Genomic DNA, 21,213 nt, shown 5'->3' on the forward strand with positions numbered 1-21,213 from the left:
ATCATGAGAAACTTAGTTCTCATTTTTCCCAGCGGAGAGGTAGAATAAACGCACTAACTACGAACAAACAATGTGCTCTTGTGTGCCATGCGTGACAAGGCTCCTTTTTAAATACTTTCTAGAACAAAAAGGCAGCACTTGAACGAGCCAGCCAGGAGACGAACCTGGAATCTTCTGCTCCGTAGGCAGACGCGTTATCCATTGCGCCACTGGCCCTCTACTGCAGTGACTCTTGGAATCAGCACTTTTGATGCGGATTGAGACATCATGAGCAACTTAGTTCTCATTTTTATAAGGAGAGGTGGTTGAAAACACGCCTACGAACTGACAATGAGCAGGCGTGTGCCATGTGTTAGAGACATCATGAGAAATAACGTAGTTCCCATTTTTTCTCCCGAGTAGAGGTAGAAACACGCTGCAACACTGACTACAAACACACAATGAGCTTCGAGTGCCTTGCGTGAGAAGGCTCATTTTTAAATACAGAACAAAAAGGCAGCATTTGAACGAGCCAGCCAGGAGTCGAACCTGGAATCTTCTGCTCCGTATGCAGACGCGTTATCCATAGCAGGGAGATCCCCATTGGACACCCCCACCTCCTTAGGTCAGAATAATAGTACATTGAAATGAATACACAGACAACTTTTTTAAAGTTCTTTGGAAAACACAAGGTCACAGTTTATTTGGAGCAAGACAACTTGGGACGGTCCCAGCCACATCACAAAAAACAGTCAGATACGGGTGAACCATGTCACCTCTTTAGCCACTGGCCAAACAGTCAGATACGGGTGAACCATGTCACCTCTTTAGCCACTGGCCAAACTGACAAAAACTGCTGGTTATTCCAGCTACACTGGTACTACCAGCAGGACACTCAGGGGCACTGACCAGGAGATTGTTGGCCTAAAGGCCTAAGCAAGGGAGTCAGTGCCCGTTGAGGGATCGGCTCGAGCCCGGCCAATCCCGAGCCGCTGCAGCTGCAGCGTGAAGTCCCTCATTGGCTAGGACCGCCCCGATACTCCGCCTGTAACAAGAGAAGAGAATTAGGAACAACTCATACAACACACTAAACTTATCTTATCACTAATTAACTCTGTTCACCTTATCACTCCTATTGATGATGCGAAAGCCTCACCCTGATCCTACTCTACTACCGGTCTGCACGTATTAACTCCCAGTTACTACCAGTAGGACACTGTCCCATATATGCCACTGGCACAAGCTGACAACACTTCTGGTTACTACCAGGAGAACACTGATTACTACCAGTAGGACACTGTCCCATATATGCCACTGGCACAGGCTGACAGCGCTTTTGGTTACACTCCAAATCTTACCGACCTTCAACTTGTTTGCCCCAAGACTTTACTATCAGGCGTGGGTGGGTGGGGATTAACACTAGGCGGGAGCTGCAGGGCAAAAGACTGATGGCCTGCCGCTCCCGCCCTTATAAGTGTCCCCGGGGAGATCTGACCGGAAGCCAGGTCCCCGGGGACACCTCTTCCGCCTCGCTGAGGTGGGAGGAAGAGCAGAGGCATGCCCAGCAACCGGAAGGGGGTGGCCAGAGGGGACAGTCCGCTATGTAGGCTGTCCCTCTAGCGCCCCCTGCGGGGGCCGGTCAGCCTCTTAGCGGGGAGATCCCCATTGGACACCCCCACCTCCTTAGGTCAGAATAATAGTACATCGAAATGAATACACAGACAACTTTTTTAAAGTTCTTTGGAAAACACAAGGTCACAGTTTATTTGGAGCAAGACAACTTGGGACGGTCCCAGCCACATCACAAAAAACAGTCAGATACGGGTGAACCATGTCACCTCTTTAGCCACTGGCCAAACAGTCAGATACGGGTGAACCATGTCACCTCTTTAGCCACTGGCCAAACTGACAAAAACTGCTGGTTATTCCAGCTACACTGGTACTACCAGCAGGACACTCAGAGGCACTGACCAGGAGATTGTTGGCCTAAAGGCCTAAGTAAGGGAGTCAGTGCCCATCGAGGGATCGGCTCGAGCCCGGCCAATCCCGAGCCGCTGCAGCTGCAGCGTGAAGTCCCTCATTGGCTAGGACCGCCCGATACTCCGCCACGCTTTGATGGTGGCTCCCGCTGCCATCAATGCCCCCAAACCTTAGGACCTTACTTCTCCTTAAAACTTTCCTAAACCTCTACATTGTTACCATACTCACCATTGGTTTACTGCAACCAGCCCTCCTTAGCTCACCCAGGCGGCTACTACCAGGAGAACACTGGTTACTACCAGTAGGACACTGTCCCATATATGCCACTGGCATAAGCTGACAACGCTTTTGGTTACACTCAAAATCTTACCGACCTTTGACTTGTTTGCCCCAAGACTTTACTTATCAGGCGTGGGTGGGTGGGGATTCACACCAGGTAACTCGTGCGCCACTATGCGCAACGTCACCTGTATTTGTGTGGGCAAACGTCCGCGACCTAACTTGGCCGGATTGTTGCCCCCCAAATGACTTAATAACCGCCTTGGTGCCCGCCTCCCCTGGAGTCACCAGTGAATAGCAGGCAGCAAGGCATGCCACCTCATTCCAGGAGTGCCGGCCACAGACACCCACGGTACCATTGAATCCCAGGTTGTGGCCGATCGTCCATTGCCTAGGCTTTTTTTTTTTTTTTTACACGTGTCACAAATGAGTGGCCGATCAACCACAGTGCGTCATCTCGGGGAAAAAAAAACATACCACACCATAAGTTTTTTGATCCCCCAGGATCCAACCCGCCCAGCTACCCAGCCCGGCCCTTGAGTGCTCTTGGTATCTAGTATTCTTCTGGGAATGCACTGTGCTGGGGGCGGACATACAGTCAATAACGGCCTGACTCCCACCTCCCCACCTTCATGATTGCCCGTGGAGACATGCCCTGCTGAAAGGCAGTGGTAGCTGCGCCTATCCTGAAACTATGGGTAGACCACCCCTCCCCCTGAATTCCCAAGGCCTTCAAGGCCATTGTCAGCACCATGCGAAATTGAAGTACAGAGAGGGGGGAAGTGTCGGCGTGGAGGGCAAAAGACTGATGGCCTGCCGCTCCCGCCCTTATAAGTGTCCCCGGGGAGATCTGACCGGAAGCCAGGTCCCCGGGGACACCTCTTCCGCCTTGCTGAGGTGGGAGGAAGAGGAGAGGCATGCCCAGCAACCGGAAGGGGGTTGCCAGAGGGGACAGCCCGCTATGTAGGCTGTCCCTCTAGCGCCCCCTGCGGGGGCCGGTCAGCCTCTTTGCGCCACTGGCCCGCTGCTGCACTGTGCGCTGCATTCAGCCCTTTTGTTACGAACCAGAGGCTCAGGTCAGGCTGCCTGCGACATCACGAGAAACTTTGTTCTCATTTTTACAGGGAGAGGTAGGAAAACGCTACCAACACACAATAAGCAGGCATGTGACGTGTTAAAGAAGGCTCATTTTTAAATACTTTATTGAAAACAATACATACAAACATCTGACAAAGAACGCATTTGGCATCAGATACTGCCCGGATTGCAACTCTCTGCACGTATTTTCTGGCGAGTTCTACGGACCAAGCATCTCATTTATTGTACGATAGCACTCACATTTTCATGCGCAAATAACAGATTTAGAATGTTTTCACTTTTTAGTATTGTACCATTTTATGTGCTCGGTGCTCTTCAGTGTTAAATCCGCGGAGAGGATGATCTGTACCCAGATCAACCCCAAAAGTGCCATACAGATATGAAATAGATAAGGCCTGAGTGATAGGCGTGCCAAGGAGTACTCGACGTGCATGCCACAGAAACGCGAAACATGCAACAAGTGAGAGACATAAAATGGGGTTTTTCACTTTAAGAAAATAACATATAATATATTGAATACAATTTTTTGTTTACTTCTTAAAAGGTGTTTTATTGAGCTGTAGCCTTCCTCTTAGAGAGCAGGACTAAGAAGCCCGGCTGGAGCATTTCAGCACATTTTTATTTCCTTTTGGCGATCGCTGTGTCATGGTGTTGGGTTGGGGATCCAAGATTGCCGAACACCAGGCGAGCAGTCTATCATGGGGAACAGTTTAGTATACAACACCTGTGCGATGAAGGCACATGGCCTACTCTGCATTTTAAGCACCACCTATAAGCCGAAACCGTTGCATTGAAGTACAGGTAGGAGGGAGATGACATGTGAAGAGGGACACACGACTTGTTTTTTTTTTTTTGGGTTATATATTTGTTAAATATTGTTGGTTGTTTATCGTCTAATTGACTGCCTTGAGCCATGCTTACCTCTTAGGCCATTCCCACCCACTCCTTGCCCCACCCACCCAAATCTCAACCCCTGGTATCTATGTTGTTTCTAAGCAGTCTGCTGTGAGTTAATGGCTTAATTGCTGCTGTAAATGGCTACCGGTATAATAACAAAAATCTTACCCAATTCTACCTGACCTTAACTCACTACCCCACCCCCTCTATTCCCACCTCTCCCCTCTCACCCATTCTACCCTTATCCCCACCCTACTCTACCACCACTGACTATACCCCAAACCACTCTACACCTACCCCACTTTTCGCTACCCACAATATCCCACACCACTGTACACCGACCCTACCCACTGCCCCACCCCACTGTACCCCTATCCATCAAACCACTGTAGACTGGCAAAGTGACACGAGGTCCTTTGATCCCAATAGATTTCGCCCAGCCTGCCCATATCTTCAGATCACTACCAAGTTAAGGTACGTGTTTGTTGAGTCTTCAACTTACCCCAGACCTACGCTAGTTGTTCAAGATCAGACAGGCAGTCAAAGTGAACAGGCACGCCTTTGACAGTGTCTCTTCGGATGTAGGTAGATGCACAAAGTATTCTATTCTGAGGTCCATCCATTCTGCCATGTAAGCGCCAAACAGCCCTTTCACGAGAAGACCCTTCAAAAAGTAAAGACTCCGCTTTCTGTATGATATGATATGATATGATAGTTTATTTATATAGCGCCTATACACAATGTGTTTCAAAGCGCTTCAAGGCAAGGGAGGGAACAAGGGAAAATACAACCACATTCTTACAGCCATGAACAGTAAGGATGTGAAATTAACTATCGTACTCGGCCTGACAACATTTCAGATAGTGCAAGAGCTAAGACATAGATAAGGAAGGGAGGGGGAGAGTGGGAAGGAAATGGAAACAGACAGACGACTACCGTACTAGGCCTGACGCCATTTCTGGTAGAACCGGAGAAAAACAAAAGGTGAGGGAGAGGGGTGCAGAAAGGGAGGGGAGGAACAAAACAAGCGACTATCATACTAGGCCTGACGATATTTCAGATAGTGCTGGAGGGGCAGTGGGGAGGAAAAAAACAGTAATGGAAGGGTGGAGGAAACAGACGAGGTTGCTATCATATTAGGTCCAGGGACAATTCTGACAGATTAAGTGCATAGAAGAAAGTAAGGGGAGGAGATAGGAAAAGGGAGAAGGGAAAGGAGGAGAGAAAAGAGAGTAAGCAGTCAAAAAGAGTGGAGAAGCAAGAGTGGAGAGCGAATACAATTGCAGAAGTCAGTAGTAACGCATAATGTTGCAAGCCAGGATACAAGATGAAGATGGGAACAGCATGATTCAGGGCCACCATGAGTACAAGATGCAAAGGAAGTCCAGCATGAGAGTTGAGAAAGAGTGTTGGCATGTAGCACGTAGCCCATCGTGGCAGATAGCGTACATCACATTGCATCCAGTGGTGGCCCCATGTTGTGATTCTTCACTTGCCAAATCATAGCAGTGCTAAAAGGTCATGGCCAAGAGGCCTCAGCGGCAGGGGATCTGCGTCCAGTGCAAATTGGCACATGCCAAAACGTCCTGAACAATGGAGAAGGCAAAGAAGTTTCATTAGTGATGTAATGGGAGGATAAATCGTGTTCCAGATGTTGGGGACATAACTCAGACCTGTTAAGGGCCTCCATCACACCACTGAGGAATCATCCTTGTTTGTTACTGTTTGCAATGAATGATTGAAGGAGTTGCGTATCTTCAGATCTATAGATTCCTGCTATGATATGACATGATATTGTATTTGAATCGTACTCATACACGCGTGTTTCAGAGCGTGACGAGGCAAGGGAGGGGAAGAAGGGAGTACAGAACAGCGATCTTCCTAGGCCCAGTGACATTGAGAATGCTCAAGTGCAGGGGAGAGGGAGGAAAGTGCAAGGGAGAGGGGCGAGGTGGAACGTGCTGAGGAAGGAATAAAAACAACAACAACTGGTAGCGCAGCCAGCAGGGTGGCAAGTGCGAGGTTTAAAGCGCAGACAAGGGGTGTCTGATAAGTGCAGGTAGGGCACTGTAGGGTTACAGATACAGACCCAAGTGCAAGGATTGCGTGCAAGGGTTGCCAGGAGGCAGTGCAGGTGTATGGCTGGGTGGGCAGGGACCTGGGCCCAAAATCAGAGGGTAGCCAGATGCACGGAGCCGAAGCAGACAGATCAGCAGGGGAGCGGAAGAGCAAAGGCAGAAGCAAAGAGGAAGGTCTTGAGGTGCTTCCGGAACCAGAGATGGTTCTCCTCAAGTTTCAGTGTGGCAGGCAGGCTGTTCCAGAGGGAAGCCCCAGCTGAGGAAAGAGATCTACCCCCAACTCGTTGCTTGGAGAAGCGACTGGCCCTGAGGGAGTTGGAGGTGGAGGAGCGAAGAGCTCGAGTGGGAAGGTATTTACGGAGAGAGAGTTGAAGGTATTTTGGACCCAGGCCCCAGTAAGCCTTGTGGACAATGCAGAGGGTCTTGACTTTAACCCTTGCAGAACCTGGGAGCAATGAAAAGATTTCAGGGCTGGAGAGATACGATCCCTGGGCTTCAGACCAAGGAAACGTCTTGCAGTCCTGTTCTGGACGAGTTGCAGAGGACGGAGAGTAGAAACAGGCAGATTTAGAAAGAGGCTGTTGCAGTAGTCTAGCCTAGAGAGAACCAGAGCTCTAGATACAGTAAGCCTCTGGGGGAAGGAGAGGAAAGGAATAATACCTCTGCAAATGTGCAGTTGGTAGTTTGACTTCTTAGAGATGTCAGAGATGTGAGAAGAAAAGGAGAGTGTGGAGTCGAAGATGACCCCGAGGTTCTTAGCCTCACAGGTGGGAGCAGGAAGAGGGCCAAGGGAGGCCGGCCAGGGAGTGGCGGGAAAGGAGGGTGCAGGTGTGCCGACGAGGAGAATCTCTAACTGGGATTAAGGCAGCGATCATTGGCGGCACACCACTCCTGGATGGCAGACAGATGGTCAGAGATGAGGGAGGGAAGCCTGAAAACAAGCAGAGTGTCATCCGCATAGCACTGAAAGTTGAAGCAGAGAGCTGCAATGCGGTGGGCAATGGGTGCCAGGTATTGGTTGAACAGCCAGGGAGAGAGGTTAGACCCCTGGGCAGTGGTCGAAGTGTACGAAAAGAAGTAGTGGAACTATGTTCCTACTGGCCTGCACCCACTCCCCACAAACCCCACCGCCACGCCCTCTCCCACACACAATACAAACCCCCAACCACTAACACCTGCTGTTTAAGGGAACGTTCAGTGCAGTGCACTGAAAGTGCAAGCTGCAACGTCTTCCTACACTTTTATTTTAAAACGAAAGCATTCTGGAACGGTTTCTTTTTAAAATAACAGTACAGGAGCTGTAAAACGTAATTTAAAAAAGTAGAGGAGCACCGCTCCCGACCGCTCCTGCTCACTTCGACCACTGCCCCTGGGGAACACCACAAGTAGAGAATGAGATGGCGAAAAGGAAGGACCCAAGTTGGACCTGGGAGGGTCGAACAGAGAGGAAAGAGGTCATCCAGGGCCTGATCGGTGATACCCGGCTTTTCACTGAGACAGTTGAGCAGGATGGCATGGTTGACCATGTCAAAGGCAGTAGAGAGATTGGGTAGGATGAGGACACAAAAGGGATGTTAGAGTCATGGTTGGAGAGCAGGTCTTCACGGGTGTTCAGGAGAGCAGTTTCCATGCTCCTGACAGCTCTGAAGCCAGGCTGATGGACATGGAGACAACCAACAGAGTCGGTGTGAAGATTAAGCTGGGAGATGGTCAGCTTTTCCAAGAGTTTGCCCTGGAAAGGAGTGATAGAAACCTGCGATAGTTAGCCGGGCCGGAGGGGTCGGCTGTGGGATTTTTGAGAGGAGGGTGCACAAGAGAGTGCTTCAGAGTGGAGGGGAAGATTCCAGAGGTGAAGGAATGGTTACAGAAGTCGGCCAGATTCAGAGCAAGGGTGTCAATGTGGTCCTTGATGGTTTTGGACGAACAGGGAAGAACCTGTTTTGACTGGAATCACACAATCTCCTGGGCTTACGCCAATCTGGTTTCCAACCAAGCCACTTCACTGAATCGGCCTTACTGGACCTAAAGATTCAACTGGATGATATCAAAGATGCCAAGAAGTAAGCCCTCCTCTTGTTACTAGGCCTGTCTGCAACCTTTGAATAAATCAAAAAGGCAGCCTATGACCGAGCCAGCCAGGGGTCAACCTGGAATTAGTCAAATGTGTTATCCATTGCGCCACTGGACCGCTGCTACAGCGTGAGCAGGAGTCAGCACTTTTGTAACGAAACGGAAGTTTGCTGCTTGAGACACCATGAGAAAGGTACTTCTCATTTTTACAAGGAGAGGTAGAAAAAACGCTACAAGCCCACAATGAGCAGGAATGAGCAGGTGAGCGAGCGTGTGCCATGCGTTAGAGACATCATGAGAAACTTAGTTCTCATTTTTCCCAGCGGAGAGGTAGAATAAACGCACTAACTACGAACAAACAATGTGCTCTTGTGTGCCATGCGTGACAAGGCTCCTTTTTAAATACTTTTTAGAACAAAAAGGCAGCACTTGAACGAGCCAGCCAGGAATCTTCTGCTCCGTAAGCAGACGCGTTATCCATTGCGCCACTGGCCCTCTGCTGCAGTGACTCTTGGAATCAGCACTTTTGTTACGACCCAGAGGCTCATCATGCGGATTGAGCCATCATGAGCAACTTAGTTCTCATTTTTATAAGGAGAGGTGGTTGAAAACACGCCTACGAACTGACAATGAGCAGGCGTGTGCCATATGTTAGAGAGATCATGAGAAATAACGTAGTTCCCATTTTTCCTCCCGAGTAGAGGTAGAAACACGCTGCAACACTGACTACAAACACACAATGAGCTTCGAGTGCCTTGCGTGAGAAGGCTCATTTTTAAATACAGAACAAAAAGGCAGCACTTGAACGAGCCAGCCAGGAGTCGAACCTGGAATCTTCTGCTCCGTAGGCAGACGCGTTATCCATTGCGCCACTGGCCCGCTGCTGCACTGTGAGCTGCATTCAGCACTTTTGTTACGAACCAGAGGCTCAGGTCGGGCTGCCTGCGACATCACGAGAAACTTTGTTCTCATTTTTACAGGGAGAGGTAGGAAACACGCTACCAGCACACAATAAGCAGGCGTGTGACATGTGTTAAAGAAGGCTCATTTTTAAATACTTTATTGAAAACAATACATACAAACATCTGACAAAGAACGCATTTGGCATCAGATACTGCCCGGATTGCAACTCTCTGCACGTATTTTCTGGCGAGTTCTACGGACCAAGCATCTCATTTATTGTACGATAGCACTCACATTTTCATGCGCAAATAACAGATTTAGACTGTTTTCACTTTTTAGTATTGTACCATTTTATGTGCTCGGTGCTCTTCAGTGTTAAATCCGCGGGAGAGGATGATCTGTACCCAGATCAACCCCAAAAGTGCCATACAGATATGAAACAGGTAAGGCCTGAGAGATAGGCGTGCCAAGGAGTACTCGACGTGCATGCCACAGAAACGCGAAACATGCAACAAGTGAGAGACATAAAATGGTGTTTTTCACTTTAAGAAAATAACATATAATATATTGAATACAATTTTTTGTTTACTTCTTAAAAGGTGTTTTATTGAGCTGCAGCCTTCCTCTTAGAGAGCAGCACTAAGAAGCCCGGCTGGAGCATTTCAGCACATTTTTATTTCCTTTTGGCGATCGCTGTGTCAGGGTGTTGGGTTGGGGCTCCAAGATTGCCGAACACCAGGCGAGCAGTCTATCATGGGGAACAGTTTAGTATACAACACCGGTGCGATGAAGGCACATGGCCTACTCTGCAGTTTAAGCACCACCTATAAGCCGAAACCGTTGCATTGAAGTACAGGTAGGAGGGAGATGACATGTGAAGAGGGACACACGACTTGTTTTTTTTTTTGGGTTATATATTTGTTAAATATTGTTGGTTGTTTATCGTCTAATTGACTGCTTTGGGTCATGCTTACCTCTTTGGCCATTCCCACCCACTCCTTGCCCCACCCACCCAAATCTCAACCCCTTGTATCTATGTTGTTTCTAAGCAGTCTGCTGTGAGTTAATGGCTTAATTGCTGCTGTAAATGGCTACCGGTATAATAACAAAAATCTTACCCAATTCTACCTGACCTTAACTCACTACCCCACCACCTCTATTCCCGCCTCTCCCCTCTCACCCAATCTACCCTTATCCCCACCCTACTCTACCACCACTGACTATACCCCAAACTACTCTACACCTACCCCACTCTTCGCTACCCACAATATCCCACACCACTGTACACCGACCCTACCCACTGCCCCACCCCACTGTACCCCTATCCATCAAACCACTGTAGACTGGCAAGGTGACACGAGGTCCTTTGATCCCAATAGATTTCGCCCAGCCTGCCCATATCGTCAGATCACTACCAAGTTAAGGTACGTGTTTGTTGAGTCTTCAACTTACCCCAGACCTACGCTAGTTGTTCAAGATCAGACAGGCAGTCAAAGTGAACAGGCACGCCTTTGACAGTGTCTCTTCGGATGTAGGTAGATGCACAAAGTATTCTATTCTGAGGTCCATCCATTCTGCCATGTAAGCGCCAAACAGCCCTTTCACTGTAAGACCCTTCGAAAAGTAAAGACTCAGCTTTCTGTATGTTGGTATGTAGCACGTAGCCCATCGTGGCAGATAGCGTACATCACATTGCATCTAGTGGTGGCCCCATGTTGTGATTCTTCACTTGCCAAATCATAGCAGTGCTAAAAGGTCATGGCCAAGAGGCCTCAGCGGCAGGGGATCTGCGTCCAGTGCAAATTGGCACATGCCAAAACGTCCTGAACAATGGAGAAGGCAAAGAAGTTTCATTAGTGATGTAATGGGAGGATAAATCGTGTTCCAGATGTTGGGGACATAACTCAGACCTGTTAAGGGCCTCCATCACACCACTGAGGAATCATCCTTGTTTGTTACTGTTTGCAATGAATGATTGAAGGAGTTGCGTATCTTCAGATCTATAGATTCCTGCTATGATATGACATGATATTGTATTTGAATCGTACTCATACACGCGTGTTTCAGAGCGTGACGAGGCAAGGGAGGGGAAGAAGGGAGTACAGAACAGCGATCTTCCTAGGCCCAGTGACATTGAGAATGCTCAAGTGCAGGGGAGAGGGAGGAAAGTGCAAGGGAGAGGGGCGAGGTGGAACGTGCTGAGGAAGGAATAAAAACAACAACAACTGGTAGCGCAGCCAGCAGGGTGGCAAGTGCGAGGTTTAAAGCGCAGACAAGGGGTGTCTGATAAGTGCAGGTAGGGCACTGTAGGGTTACAGATACAGACCCAAGTGCAAGGATTGCGTGCAAGGGTTGCCAGGAGGCAGTGCAGGTGTATGGCTGGGTGGGCAGGGACCTGGGCCCAAAATCAGAGGGTAGCCAGATGCACGGAGCCGAAGCAGACAGATCAGCAGGGGGGTGGAAGAGCAAAGGCAGAAGCAAAGAGGAAGGTCTTGAGGTGCTTCCGGAACCAGAGATGGTTCTCCTCAAGTTTCAGTGTGGCAGGCAGGCTGTTCCAGAGGGAAGCCCCAGCTGAGGAAAGAGATCTACCCCCAACTCGTTGCTTGGAGAAGCGACTGGCCCTGAGGGAGTTGGAGGTGGAGGAGCGAAGAGCTCGAGTGGGAAGGTATTTACGGAGAGAGAGTTGAAGGTATTTTGGACCCAGGCCCCAGTAAGCCTTGTGGACAATGCAGAGGGTCTTGACTTTAACCCTTGCAGAACCTGGGAGCAATGAAAAGATTTCAGGGCTGGAGAGATACGATCCCTGGGCTTCAGACCAAGGAAACGTCTTGCAGTCCTGTTCTGGACGAGTTGCAGAGGACGGAGAGTAGAAACAGGCAGATTTAGAAAGAGGCTGTTGCAGTAGTCTAGCCTAGAGAGAACCAGAGCTCTAGATACAGTAAGCCTCTGGGGGAAGGAGAGGAAAGGAATAATACCTCTGCAAATGTGCAGTTGGTAGTTTGACTTCTTAGAGATGTCAGAGATGTGAGAAGAAAAGGAGAGTGTGGAGTCGAAGATGACCCCGAGGTTCTTAGCCTCACAGGTGGGAGCAGGAAGAGGGCCAAGGGAGGCCGGCCAGGGAGTGGCGGGAAAGGAGGGTGTAGGTGTGCCGACGAGGAGAATCTCTAACTGGGATTAAGGCAGCGATCATTGGCGGTACACCACTCCTGGATGGCAGACAGATGGTCAGAGATGAGGGAGGGAAGCCTGAAAACAAGCAGAGTGTCATCCGCATAGCACTGAAAGTTGAAGCAGAGAGCTGCAATGCGGTGGGCAATGGGTGCCAGGTATTGGTTGAACAGCCAGGGAGAGAGGTTAGACCCCTGGGCAGTGGTCGAAGTGTACGAAAAGAAGTAGTGGAACTATGTTCCTACTGGCCTGCACCCACTCCCCACAAACCCCACCGCCACGCCCTCTCCCACACACAATACAAACCCCCAACCACTAACACCTGCTGTTTAAGGGAACGTTCAGTGCAGTGCACTGAAAGTGCAAGCTGCAACGTCTTCCTACACTTTTATTTTAAAACAAAAGCATTCTGGAACGGTTTCTTTTTAAAATAACAGTACAGGAGCTGTAAAACGTAATTTAAAAAAGTAGAGGAGCACCGCTCCCGACCGCTCCCGCTCACTTCGACCACTGCCCCTGGGGAACACCACAAGTAGAGAATGAGATGGCGAAAAGGAAGGACCCAAGTTGGACCTGGGAGGGTCGAACAGAGAGGAAAGAGGTCATCCAGGGCCTGATCGGTGATACCCGGCTTATCACAGAGACAGTTGAGCAGGATGGCATGGTTGACCATGTCAAAGGCAGTAGAGAGATTGGGTAGGATGAGGACACAAAAGGGATGCTAGGGTCATGGTTGGAGAGCAGGTCTTCACGGGTGTTCAGGAGAGCAGTTTCCATGCTCCTGACAGCTCTGAAGCCAGGCTGATGGTCATGGAGACAACCAACAGAGTCGGTGTGAAGATTAAGCTGGGAGATGGTCAGCTTTTCCAAGAGTTTGCCCTGGAAAGGAGTGATAGAAACCTGCGATAGTTAGCCAGGCCGGAGGGGTCGGCTGTGGGATTTTTGAGAAGAGGGTGCACAAGAGAGTGCTTCAGAGTGGAGGGGAAGATTCCAGAGGTGAAGGAATGGTTACAGAAGTCGGCCAGATTCAGAGCAAGGGTGTCAATGTGGTCCTTGATGGTTTTGGACGAACAGGGAAGAACCTGTTTTGACTGGAATCACACAATCTCCTGGGCTTACGCCAATCTGGTTTCCAACCAAGCCACTTCACTGAATCGGCCTTACTGGACCTAAAGATTCAACTGGATGATATCAAAGATGCCAAGAAGTAAGCCCTCCTCTTGTTACTAGGCCTGTCTGCAACCTTTGAATAAATCAAAAAGGCAGCCTATGACCGAGCCAGCCAGGGGTCAACCTGGAATTAGTCAAATGTGTTATCCATTGCGCCACTGGACCGCTGCTACAGCGTGAGCAGGAGTCAGCACTTTTGTAACGAAACGGAAGTTTGCTGCTTGAGACACCATGAGAAAGGTACTTCTCATTTTTACAAGGAGAGGTAGAAAAAACGCTACAAGCCCACAATGAGCAGGAATGAGCAGGTGAGCGAGCGTGTGCCATGCGTTAGAGACATCATGAGAAACTTAGTTCTCATTTTTCCCAGCGGAGAGGTAGAATAAACGCACTAACTACGAACAAACAATGTGCTCTTGTGTGCCATGCGTGACAAGGCTCCTTTTTAAATACTTTTTAGAACAAAAAGGCAGCACTTGAACGAGCCAGCCAGGAATCTTCTGCTCCGTAAGCAGACGCGTTATCCATTGCGCCACTGGCCCTCTGCTGCAGTGACTCTTGGAATCAGCACTTTTGTTACGACCCAGAGGCTCATCATGCGGATTGAGCCATCATGAGCAACTTAGTTCTCATTTTTATAAGGAGAGGTGGTTGAAAACACGCCTACGAACTGACAATGAGCAGGCGTGTGCCATATGTTAGAGAGATCATGAGAAATAACGTAGTTCCCATTTTTCCTCCCGAGTAGAGGTAGAAACACGCTGCAACACTGACTACAAACACACAATGAGCTTCGAGTGCCTTGCGTGAGAAGGCTCATTTTTAAATACAGAACAAAAAGGCAGCACTTGAACGAGCCAGCCAGGAGTCGAACCTGGAATCTTCTGCTCCGTAGGCAGACGCGTTATCCATTGCGCCACTGGCCCGCTGCTGCACTGTGAGCTGCATTCAGCACTTTTGTTACGAACCAGAGGCTCAGGTCGGGCTGCCTGCGACATCACGAGAAACTTTGTTCTCATTTTTACAGGGAGAGGTAGGAAACACGCTACCAGCACACAATAAGCAGGCGTGTGACATGTGTTAAAGAAGGCTCATTTTTAAATACTTTATTGAAAACAATACATACAAACATCTGACAAAGAACGCATTTGGCATCAGATACTGCCCGGATTGCAACTCTCTGCACGTATTTTCTGGCGAGATTTACGGACCAAGCATCTCATTTATTGTACGATAGCACTCACATTTTCATGCGCAAATAACAGATTTAGACTGTTTTCACTTTTTAGTATTGTACCATTTTATGTGCTCGGTGCTCTTCAGTGTTAAATCCGCGGAGAGGATGATCTGTACCCAGATCAACCCCAAAAGTGCCATACAGATATGAAACAGGTAAGGCCTGAGTGATAGGCGTGCCAAGGAGTACTCGACGTGCATGCCACAGAAACGCGAAACATGCAACAAGTGAGAGACATAAAATGGGGTTTTTCACTTTAAGAAAATAACATATAATATATTGAATACAATTTTTTGTTTACTTCTTAAAAGGTGTTTTATTGAGCTGTAGCCTTCCTCTTAGAGAGCAGGACTAAGAAGCCCGGCTGGAGCATTTCAGCACATTTTTATTTCCTTTTGGCGATCGCTGTGTCAGGGTGTTGGGTTGGGGCTCCAAGATTGCCGAACACCAGGCGAGCAGTCTATCATGGGGAACAGTTTAGTATACAACACCGGTGCGATGAAGGCACATGGCCTACTCTGCAGTTTAAGCACCACCTATAAGCCGAAACCGTTGCATTGAAGTACAGGTAGGAGGGAGATGACATGTGAAGAGGGACACACGACTTGTTTTTTTTTTTGGGTTATATATTTGTTAAATATTGTTGGTTGTTTATCGTCTAATTGACTGCTTTGGGTCATGCTTACCTCTTTGGCCATTCCCACCCACTCCTTGCCCCACCCACCCAAATCTCAACCCCTTGTATCTATGTTGTTTCTAAGCAGTCTGCTGTGAGTTAATGGCTTAATTGCTGCTGTAAATGGCTACCGGTATAATAACAAAAATCTTACCCAATTCTACCTGACCTTAACTCACTACCCCACCACCTCTATTCCCGCCTCTCCCCTCTCACCCAATCTACCCTTATCCCCACCCTACTCTACCACCACTGACTATACCCCAAACTACTCTACACCTACCCCACTCTTCGCTACCCACAATATCCCACACCACTGTACACCGACCCTACCCACTGCCCCACCCCACTGTACCCCTATCCATCAAACCACTGTAGACTGGCAAGGTGACACGAGGTCCTTTGATCCCAATAGATTTCGCCCAGCCTGCCCATATCGTCAGATCACTACCAAGTTAAGGTACGTGTTTGTTGAGTCTTCAACTTACCCCAGACCTACGCTAGTTGTTCAAGATCAGACAGGCAGTCAAAGTGAACAGGCACGCCTTTGACAGTGTCTCTTCGGATGTAGGTAGATGCACAAAGTATTCTATTCTGAGGTCCATCCATTCTGCCATGTAAGCGCCAAACAGCCCTTTCACTGTAAGACCCTTCGAAAAGTAAAGACTCAGCTTTCTGTATGTTGGTATGTAGCACGTAGCCCATCGTGGCAGATAGCGTACATCACATTGCATCTAGTGGTGGCCCCATGTTGTGATTCTTCACTTGCCAAATCATAGCAGTGCTAAAAGGTCATGGCCAAGAGGCCTCAGCGGCAGGGGATCTGCGTCCAGTGCAAATTGGCACATGCCAAAACGTCCTGAACAATGGAGAAGGCAAAGAAGTTTCATTAGTGATGTAATGGGAGGATAAATCGTGTTCCAGATGTTGGGGACATAACTCAGACCTGTTAAGGGCCTCCATCACACCACTGAGGAATCATCCTTGTTTGTTACTGTTTGCAATGAATGATTGAAGGAGTTGCGTATCTTCAGATCTATAGATTCCTGCTATGATATGACATGATATTGTATTTGAATCGTACTCATACACGCGTGTTTCAGAGCGTGACGAGGCAAGGGAGGGGAAGAAGGGAGTACAGAACAGCGATCTTCCTAGGCCCAGTGACATTGAGAATGCTCAAGTGCAGGGGAGAGGGAGGAAAGTGCAAGGGAGAGGGGCGAGGTGGAACGTGCTGAGGAAGGAATAAAAACAACAACAACTGGTAGCGCAGCCAGCAGGGTGGCAAGTGCGAGGTTTAAAGCGCAGACAAGGGGTGTCTGATAAGTGCAGGTAGGGCACTGTAGGGTTACAGATACAGACCCAAGTGCAAGGATTGCGTGCAAGGGTTGCCAGGAGGCAGTGCAGGTGTATGGCTGGGTGGGCAGGGACCTGGGCCCAAAATCAGAGGGTAGCCAGATGCACGGAGCCGAAGCAGACAGATCAGCAGGGGGGTGGAAGAGCAAAGGCAGAAGCAAAGAGGAAGGTCTTGAGGTGCTTCCGGAACCAGAGATGGTTCTCCTCAAGTTTCAGTGTGGCAGGCAGGCTGTTCCAGAGGGAAGCCCCAGCTGAGGAAAGAGATCTACCCCCAACTCGTTGCTTGGAGAAGCGACTGGCCCTGAGGGAGTTGGAGGTGGAGGAGCGAAGAGCTCGAGTGGGAAGGTATTTACGGAGAGAGAGTTGAAGGTATTTTGGACCCAGGCCCCAGTAAGCCTTGTGGACAATGCAGAGGGTCTTGACTTTAACCCTTGCAGAACCTGGGAGCAATGAAAAGATTTCAGGGCTGGAGAGATACGATCCCTGGGCTTCAGACCAAGGAAACGTCTTGCAGTCCTGTTCTGGACGAGTTGCAGAGGACGGAGAGTAGAAACAGGCAGATTTAGAAAGAGGCTGTTGCAGTAGTCTAGCCTAGAGAGAACCAGAGCTCTAGATACAGTAAGCCTCTGGGGGAAGGAGAGGAAAGGAATAATACCTCTGCAAATGTGCAGTTGGTAGTTTGACTTCTTAGAGATGTCAGAGATGTGAGAAGAAAAGGAGAGTGTGGAGTCGAAGATGACCCCGAGGTTCTTAGCCTCACAGGTGGGAGCAGGAAGAGGGCCAAGGGAGGCCGGCCAGGGAGTGGCGGGAAAGGAGGGTGTAGGTGTGCCGACGAGGAGAATCTCTAACTGGGATTAAGGCAGCGATCATTGGCGGTACACCACTCCTGGATGGCAGACAGATGGTCAGAGATGAGGGAGGGAAGCCTGAAAACAAGCAGAGTGTCATCCGCATAGCACTGAAAGTTGAAGCAGAGAGCTGCAATGCGGTGGGCAATGGGTGCCAGGTATTGGTTGAACAGCCAGGGAGAGAGGTTAGACCCCTGGGCAGTGGTCGAAGTGTACGAAAAGAAGTAGTGGAACTATGTTCCTACTGGCCTGCACCCACTCCCCACAAACCCCACCGCCACGCCCTCTCCCACACACAATACAAACCCCCAACCACTAACACCTGCTGTTTAAGGGAACGTTCAGTGCAGTGCACTGAAAGTGCAAGCTGCAACGTCTTCCTACACTTTTATTTTAAAACAAAAGCATTCTGGAACGGTTTCTTTTTAAAATAACAGTACAGGAGCTGTAAAACGTAATTTAAAAAAGTAGAGGAGCACCGCTCCCGACCGCTCCCGCTCACTTCGACCACTGCCCCTGGGGAACACCACAAGTAGAGAATGAGATGGCGAAAAGGAAGGACCCAAGTTGGACCTGGGAGGGTCGAACAGAGAGGAAAGAGGTCATCCAGGGCCTGATCGGTGATACCCGGCTTATCACAGAGACAGTTGAGCAGGATGGCATGGTTGACCATGTCAAAGGCAGTAGAGAGATTGGGTAGGATGAGGACACAAAAGGGATGCTAGGGTCATGGTTGGAGAGCAGGTCTTCACGGGTGTTCAGGAGAGCAGTTTCCATGCTCCTGACAGCTCTGAAGCCAGGCTGATGGTCATGGAGACAACCAACAGAGTCGGTGTGAAGATTAAGCTGGGAGATGGTCAGCTTTTCCAAGAGTTTGCCCTGGAAAGGAGTGATAGAAACCTGCGATAGTTAGCCAGGCCGGAGGGGTCGGCTGTGGGATTTTTGAGAAGAGGGTGCACAAGAGAGTGCTTCAGAGTGGAGGGGAAGATTCCAGAGGTGAAGGAATGGTTACAGAAGTCGGCCAGATTCAGAGCAAGGGTGTCAATGTGGTCCTTGATGGTTTTGGACGAACAGGGAAGAACCTGTTTTGACTGGAATCACACAATCTCCTGGGCTTACGCCAATCTGGTTTCCAACCAAGCCACTTCACTGAATCGGCCTTACTGGACCTGAAGATTCAACTGGATGATATCAAAGAAGCCAAGAAGTAAGCCCTCCTCTTGTTACTAGGCCTGTCTGCAGCCTTTGAATAAATCAAAAAGGCAGCCTATGACCGAGCCAGCCAGGAGTCAACCTGGAATTAGTCAAATGTGTTATCCATTGCGCCACTGGACCGCTGCTACAGCGTGAGCAGGAGTCAGCACTTTTGTAACGAAACGGAAGTTTGCTGCTTGAGACACCATGAGAAAGGTACTTCTCATTTTTACAAGGAGAGGTAGAAAAAACGCTACAAGCCCACAATGAGCAGGAATGAGCAGGTGAGCGAGCGTGTGCCATGCGTTAGAGACATCATGAGAAACTTAGTTCTCATTTTTCCCAGCGGAGAGGTAGAATAAACGCACTAACTAAGAACAAACAATGTGCTCTTGTGTGCCATGCGTGACAAGACTCCTTTTTAAATACTTTCTAGAACAAAAAGGCAGCACTTGAACGAGCCAGCCAGGAGACGAACCTGGAATCTTCTGCTCCGTAGGCAGACGCGTTATCCATTGCGCCACTGGCCCTCTGCTGCAGTGACTCTTGGAATCAGCACTTTTGATGCGGATTGAGACATCATGAGCAACTTAGTTCTCATTTTTATAAGGAGAGGTGGTTGAAAACACGCCTACGAACTGACCATGAGCAGGCGTGTGCCATGTGTTAGAGACATCATGAGAAATAACGTAGTTCCCATTTTTTCTCCCGAGTAGAGGTAGAAACACGCTGCAACACTGACTACAAACACACAATGAGCTTCGAGTGCCTTGCGTGAGAAGGCTCATTTTTAAATACAGAACAAAAAGGCAGCATTTGAACGAGCCAGCCAGGAGTCGAACCTGGAATCTTCTGCTCCGTAGGCAGACGCGTTATCCATAGCGGGGAGATCCCCATTGGACACCCCCACCTCCTTAGGTCAGAATAATAGTACATTGAAATGAATACACAGACAACTTTTTTAAAGTTCTTTGGAAAACACAAGGTCACAGTTTATTTGGAGCAAGACAACTTGGGACGGTCCCAGCCACATCACAAAAAACAGTCAGATACGGGTGAACCATGTCACCTCTTTAGCCACTGGCCAAACAGTCAGATACGGGTGAACCATGTCACCTCTTTAGCCACTGGCCAAACTGACAAAAACTGCTGGTTATTCCAGCTACACTGGTACTACCAGCAGGACACTCAGGGGCACTGACCAGGAGATTGTTGGCCTAAAGGCCTAAGTAAGGGAGTCAGTGCCCGTCGAGGGATCGGCTCGAGCCCGGCCAATCCCGAGCCGCTGCAGCTGCAGCGTGAAGTCCCTCATTGGCTAGGACCGCCCCGATACTCCGCCTGTAACAAGAGAAGAGAATTAGGAACAACTCATACAACACACTAAACTTATCTTATCACTAATTAACTCTGTTCACCTTATCACTCCTATTGATGATGCGAAAGCCTCACCCTGATCCTACTCTACTACCGGTCTGCACGTATTAACTCCCAGTTACTACCAGTAGGACACTGTCCCATATATGCCACTGGCACAAGCTGACAACGCTTCTGGTTACTACCAGGAGAACACTGATTACTACCAGTAGGACACTGTCCCATATATGCCACTGGCACAGGCTGACAGCGCTTTTGGTTACACTCCAAATCTTACCGACCTTCAACTTGTTTGCCCCAAGACTTTACTATCAGGCGTGGGTGGGTGGGGATTAACACTAGGCGGGAGCTGCAGGGCAAAAGACTGATGGCCTGCCGCTCCCACCCTTATAAGTGTCCCCGGGGAGATCTGACCGGAAGCCAGGTCCCCGGGGACACCTCTTCCGCCTCGCTGAGGTGGGAGGAAGAGGAGAGGCATGCCCAGCAACCGGAAGGGGGTGGCCAGAGGGGACAGCCCGCTATGTAGGCTGTCCCTCTAGCGCCCCCTGCGGGGGCCGGTCAGCCTCTTAGCGGGGAGATCCCCATTGGACACCCCCACCTCCTTAGGTCAGAATAATAGTACATTGAAATGAATACACAGACAACTTTTTTAAAGTTCTTTGGAAAACACAAGGTCACAGTTTATTTGGAGCAAGACAACTTGGGACGGTCCCAGCCACATCACAAAAAACAGTCAGATACGGGTGAACCATGTCACCTCTTTAGCCACTGGCCAAACAGTCAGATACGGGTGAACCATGTCACCTCTTTAACAACTGGCCAAACTGACAAAAACTGCTGGTTATTCCAGCTACACTGGTACTACCAGCAGGACACTCAGAGGCACTGACCAGGAGATTGTGGCCT

At 49.3% G+C, this 21,213-nt stretch overlaps 4 non-coding genes across 4 annotated transcripts; all 4 read right to left on the reverse strand.

The window, feature by feature from the left end:
- Window positions 1–143: 143 nt before the first annotated feature.
- TRNAR-ACG (transfer RNA arginine (anticodon ACG)) lies at window positions 144–216 on the reverse strand. The gene has a single exon. It is a non-coding gene; the product is annotated as a tRNA-Arg (tRNA).
- Window positions 217–9,187: 8,971 nt separating this feature from the next.
- Window positions 9,188–9,260, reverse strand: TRNAR-ACG (transfer RNA arginine (anticodon ACG)). Its single transcript has one exon. It is a non-coding gene; the product is annotated as a tRNA-Arg (tRNA).
- Window positions 9,261–14,475: 5,215 nt separating this feature from the next.
- On the reverse strand, window positions 14,476–14,548 carry TRNAR-ACG (transfer RNA arginine (anticodon ACG)). The gene has a single exon. It is a non-coding gene; the product is annotated as a tRNA-Arg (tRNA).
- A 4,842-nt stretch (window positions 14,549–19,390) lies between these two features.
- On the reverse strand, window positions 19,391–19,463 carry TRNAR-ACG (transfer RNA arginine (anticodon ACG)). The gene has a single exon. It is a non-coding gene; the product is annotated as a tRNA-Arg (tRNA).
- Window positions 19,464–21,213: the final 1,750 nt, after the last annotated feature.

Source organism: Ambystoma mexicanum, chromosome 13 (genome assembly GCF_040938575.1).
Source record: "Ambystoma mexicanum isolate Mex_15411 chromosome 13, UKY_AmexF1_1, whole genome shotgun sequence".
In the NCBI taxonomy this organism is placed as follows: domain Eukaryota; kingdom Metazoa; phylum Chordata; class Amphibia; order Caudata; family Ambystomatidae; genus Ambystoma; species Ambystoma mexicanum.